At 31.9% G+C, this 6,000-nt stretch overlaps 1 long non-coding RNA gene across 1 annotated transcript in view; it reads right to left on the bottom strand.

The window, feature by feature from the left end:
• The window catches only part of LOC129059360 (uncharacterized), a 28,625-nt gene extending 24,293 nt beyond the window's left edge, over nt 1-4,332 (bottom strand). Inside the window, exons 1-2 of the long non-coding RNA XR_008525186.1 lie at nt 4,082-4,332; nt 3,031-3,151 (exon numbers count right to left, since the gene is read on the bottom strand). This is a non-coding gene — a long non-coding RNA (uncharacterized LOC129059360). The remainder of the gene's footprint in view (nt 1-3,030; nt 3,152-4,081) is intronic.
• Nucleotides 4,333-6,000: the final 1,668 nt, after the last annotated feature.

Here is a 6,000-nt window from a genome sequence, read left to right on the forward strand (position 1 = left end):
AACAATATTTTATTACAAAATTGGAGACTTCTGATATTCAAAATTATACCTATGTAGACAATTACAGATAGTAATGAAGGAGAGCTATTATTCACAGTTTAGGACACAAGTGTCAAAGAAAGTTATATCTGAAAACCTTTCTCTTTCTTTTCCTTCCTTCCTTCCTTCCTTCCTTCCTCCATCCCTTCCTTCCTTCCTTCCCTTTCCTTTCTTTCCTTTCTTTCCCTTCCTTCTTTCCTTCCTTCCATTTATTGGCAATGATTCTAAAAGATGCATTTACAAAAAATAAACAAAAATTGAGTATGGCTAATGGATATAAATTAGTGTACTAAGGAAGAGTTGACATTGTCAGCTTATAAACAAATTACTGTTTTTCTTAGAGAAAGAAGCCATGTGAAAGCAATGGTAGTTCTATTTTAACGTAAGAAATTAAGCCCTGATTTCTTTTTCCTAAGCAAAATTGGGGTGAAAATACCTACCCTAATAAATTTTTATGAAAATCAAATGGTAAAATTCGTACAAAACATTTAGAAGCTACAAATAAATTTTTGTTGTGAGAAAACCATCATACCTGAATTTGTATTCTTTAATTGTTTCTAATAAAGAAAAAGTAATAGGTTCATATTCAGTGGCTCTCAAATTAAGGATAAACTTGCTTGAGTGGAAATATTAAGAAGAAAATTCCAGGTTTTGTACAAGAGAACATTTTCTGAATTTAGATATAGACAAAGTTAAAGGCGCCTTATTGAGAAATAGCTACTTCCAATTTAGATGTATTGAAACAGAGGCCAGATAGCAAGTGTCAGTGACGAAGTTTAGACTTTTATGGATACCAAGATCTCTTCTAATTCTTCTGTTCACTAAGTCTATGTGGAATTAATTGGCTCTGTCTTAACATTCAAAATGGATTCCATGAAAATAAATCTTCACTAAAAGCAAAACCTTTTAGCCTCTTAAAAAACACTGGGTGAGTTTCCAGAAAAAAAAAAATGCAAAAATGCCAGTCATATAAATTACCAGAAAAATCAAGAGCTTCCATAGACAACCTGAATATATTGCACTCCAATTAGTGGCAAAGAAAGATTCTATCTTTCTCTATTTATGACATAATACAGATAAAATTATTACTCCCCTACACCCAGACAATGAGAAAGAGTGAGAGAAAGAGCGAGAGACCAGTCTACAGTATCAAAGTGGTGTCTGTTGATTGTTTTCAGTGTCTTTTATATAATTAAATATGGTCAAGACTATCAGTGATCAGTTGAAAACTTGTTTTGAAAATTTTTGAAAGGCAAAACTCTTTCAAGCACATTAGGAGTTTAAGAAAATCAAATAATATAATAGTAACAAGAGGAAGAGATGTAATTGAAATAGCATAATCACACCTAATGAGAACACTCTAGAGTACCCAGGACCATTAGCTGTAATATCTTTTACACACAAAAGCAAAATTGTATTACTCCATGGATTCTTTATGTTTAAAATTGTCTTATAATTATGTGGAAAAAATAGAAGGAGGGAAATGTTTCTTTACTCAGTAACTCTGAAATTGGACATCTTTGTGTTAGCAGTAAATGCAAGAAAATAGGGGAAGAAGAAATTATCTTTGAGAAATTAGAGCTTTCAAAAGACAATGCACAGCAAAATGGGGAGAATGAACTTTAACTTTAACAGCCAGTTCTCATAATGAACTTATTAAATATTTCTTATGAAATATGTCTCTGTACAAGATATTTTGAATGATGCTCATGTGGATATAAACAATATAGCACAGTGCTTTCTGCTGATAAGTTTACAGTAAAATTGGAAATGAGTAAGTAAATATACCTACTCTGATAGGTACATTTTTTAAAGTCAATTCTAATTAAATCTCGTAAAGCAGGGATTATTAATTCTGTATTACAAATGAAAAAAAACTGAGGTGTAGAACTTGTTCTTCACCTAGATCCTCAGTTAGTAACTGCTAGAATTAGTTCTCAAACTTATATATATACGTCTCACACTAAATTCAGAATTTTTAACCATTGAACCATTTAAAAGTCCCACAGGAAGGAAATAATGAGTGCTACATGAGTGTGGTAAATATTACTGGAATATAGAAAACAGATAACTGAATTTTGATGAGCCAGAAAGCTTTCATGTTGAATAGAGGGCATTATCGCCTTTTTAAAAGATGAGAACTACTTAGGTCTTAGGTAAGCTGAGATGAGGAGAGGGACGATTTTAAAGAATTTGTAAAACGTACTGAAACACAAATCTACATTAAAACAATTATCTGCCAGTTATGTGACAACATTGATATAAACATAAAAGATGACTGGAAAATATCAAATGTTTTATCAACTCTCAGACAACACAATTTAAATGGCCTCTACCTCCATGTTTAACAAAACCACCTGTATCTTTCATACATACATAGAAGTTAAATATCTTTAATATTTTCTTTTTGCCCTTAGGCCTTTATTGTACCTGAAAATAATTCCAGTATGTTATAAGATAAAATTACAGATTTATTTTTCCAAAATCATGATGTTGAATATAATTAGGGATAATGAAGGTAATTATGACTTACTAATACATATCATGTTTACTATATGTTAGCTATTCATCTCAAAATTTTAATATATTAACTCAATTAATCCCTAAAAGAAACCTCTGATGTAGGCATGCTATTGTTATGCTCACTTTCTGGACAGAGAAAATGAAGCACATTGATGTTAACTGCTCAAGATTACAAGGCTGTAAATGCAAATCTGGGACTTGGATGTGTGCATCTAGCTCCAGATTTGTGCCCTTATCTACTATGATGCAGCTTATCCAGTTGACTGGCAAAGCTGCATTATAGTAGATTCAATCATTCAGCATCATTTATTTTAAAAATCTATCCTTTGCTCACTGATTTGTGATAAAATCTCAATTAAATATCGTGTCCATAAAATGAGTCTATTTCTGATCTCTTTTTTTTGTGTTGTTGCTATGTTTCCATTTGCCTGCAGTGATATTAATGTAATTCCATCTGAATTAGTGTACCTTGATGACAAATCTCGTGATTAAGAAAAGTTCATTAGCTCTGTTATTCTTCTTTAATGGTATCTTCACTATTGTTGGTTCTTCGTATTTTCAGATATGTTTTTTAAAATTTTGTTCAGGACTGTCAACAAAGTAAATTTTTGGAATTAGGATTTTGATTGATATAACTTTAAATCTGTATCCCAATTTAGAGATAACTGACATCTTTACAGTTTTAAGTCTTATTTTATATGATCACAGGAAGTCTGTTCATCCGTTTGGATTTTCTTTTTTGACTATGTCATTTTCCCATGACAATTATTCATGAAATCATTTGGGGTAAAAGATTTCAGAAATTATATGTATCTTAGACATTTAGGAAAACCATCTTTTGGATTAAAATATTATGTGATCTTGGCTTTCAAATCTATGTTAAGATTTTCTTTTGATTATACAATCTCAAGGAAATCCTTACTAGACCTCCTGCTCTAAGATCAGTAACTTTTATTGTAATCTTCTTGTGATGAGGAAATTGGAAGGATTTTAGACTTGCTTCTCACTTTCACAAAAATTATAGCTTTGTGTGATTATAGATATTTAATTTTTTAACTTTTATTTTAGGTTCAGGGTTACATGTATAGGTCTGTTATGTAGGTAAACTCATGTCATCAGGGTTTGATAGCAGAAAAAATAACTACTGGGTACTAGACTTAGCACCTGGGTGATGAAATAATCTGATAGTAGATTTATATCAAAAGGTTATTGAAATCAACTGGGGAAGGTGTTTAGGACTGTATTCTCATCTCTTGGTGTATACTGTGTCAAGGAGAACCAAAATTTGTCAAGTTCATAATTTTTGTGATAATGTCTCCAGGACAAAACTGTCTCTGATTCTGGGTCCCCATGTTCCCTTAAATATTCTATCTAGCTCCTTCTTTAATGAATTTAAGAACTTTCATAAAGAGTTCACGTACTCCTAACTGCAGCCTTTTTGTTTTCTGGACATCTAGTCACCTACTTTAACAAACATAACTCAAAATTATTTACGTAAATATTTTATAGTTATTATTACTTGCCCTTGTTGAATATCTGTAGTGTTGTAATATAAGAAGAAATATCTGGTTTTTTCCTTCAGTTCTTGACATACAGCTTCTGAAACTTTTATAGATAGGGGTACTAAGAGAATCTTCTGTTCCAATATTTGGTCTTTGACCTCAGTTCCTGACACAGATCTCCTAAATCCTTGGCAATTTCCTGGATGATAGGATCATCTTTTGTTCTAATGAAGCAACTCTTGGTGGGCTCACAGAGAGTCTCAAGACAGGAGCTGGTTGCCAAGGAAACAAACCATGCAATAAGAGGATTAGAATATTCAGCCCCACCCCATGACTTCCAGAGAGAGAGGAGAGGCTGAAGGTTGAGTTGATTACCAGTAGCTCACGATATAATCATTCATGCCTACATAACACAGCTTTCATAAGAACCCAATAGGACAGGGTTCAAGGGGCCTCTGGAGAATGCCACACCTATAGAGGCATGGAAGCTCTTTGCCACTTTCATCTATTGATCTATATCCTTTGTAATGCCTTTTATAAGAAATGGGCAGATGTAAGTAAAGTGTTTCTCTGAGCTCTATGAGCTGCTGTAGCAAATTAACCAAAACGCAGGAGGCTGTCTTGGAAACCTCCCATTTATAGCTGGTCAGTCAAAAGCATATGTGATAACCTAGTTCTCAAGATTGGTGTCTGAAGTTGGGTCAATCTTGTGGGACTGAGCCTTCAGTCTGTGGGATCTGATGCTGTCCCCAGGTTGGCAGTGTCAGAATTGAGTTAAATTACAAAACACTAGTTTGATTTCCACGGGAGAATCTGGAATCAGAAGTATTCTTTTGAATGTCTATGTAAAAGAGTAGAGAGAAAAAAAGTATGCTTTTTTCTTTACAATATCCTATTGCAAATTTTTCTAACTTTTAAAAACCACATATGCTTATGTGATTGTTTGTATTTATATACAACATATTTATTATTCCTTTATTTGTACTTTCTAGGAACAAACTTTATTAAAAATTACTAATACTACTGCTTAATATTAAAGGTTGTTATTTCTCACATATCATAACGATATAAGGGACTATAAAGATGAACTGATTTTATCAATAGAAAAAATTCATATGGTGTATAATATACCAAAAGAAAGTCTAAAGCTGGAAACACAGTAATTAGTCATTCAGTGTTATGTATCGAGAGGTACAGTTTAAAAACTTTATTGTAAAAACAAACAAATAAACAAAAAAGAAGCCTCTCATACTTTTCATATTTCCAAGGATAAAGATCAGTTGAATTACCCATATTTAAAATTTAAATATGAGACCTTAATGTACCAGTTGATAATTAAAGACCAAGCCACCTAATTTCTTACAATTTAGAAAGAAATTGTGGAGATTCCAGAGTTGGAAAATGAAGAAAATATTCTGGGTTTTAGGAATGTGGACAAAATTACAGATCTTTCAAATCATATGCTAAAAACTTAATAAAAATATATTTTTGCCAGCTGTTTGCAGATTTTGTAAATTACAGCAAATGAGCTTTAAAAGCCATGTGCCAGATGGAGAAAGGCTCATATTTCCTAAAGTGTTAATGAAATTTAGTTATAGCAAGAGAGACACAGGGAAAAAATAATATTAGTATAAGACTGATAATGATTTTGTCAAGCCACAGCTGTCACAATGGACTACTCATCTGTACATATTTGGGCATGCTTCCCACATTTGTTACCACATTTATCATATAATAAAATACTGAAACTGTTTGTTTTTGATGCAAGTCAAGTTTAGTGGAGGTCATTTATTTTATAGATAACAGTTCTAATATAATGTGATATTGTATAACTACAATAGTTCTAAGAAAACATGAATGGTTTTATGGGTAATTTTAAAATTTACATTAATTATAAAGGGTCACCATTTGAAAATATTTCAGGAATTGATATGAA

This window comes from Pongo abelii, chromosome 4 (assembly GCF_028885655.2).
Source record: "Pongo abelii isolate AG06213 chromosome 4, NHGRI_mPonAbe1-v2.0_pri, whole genome shotgun sequence".
NCBI classification, from domain to species: domain Eukaryota; kingdom Metazoa; phylum Chordata; class Mammalia; order Primates; family Hominidae; genus Pongo; species Pongo abelii.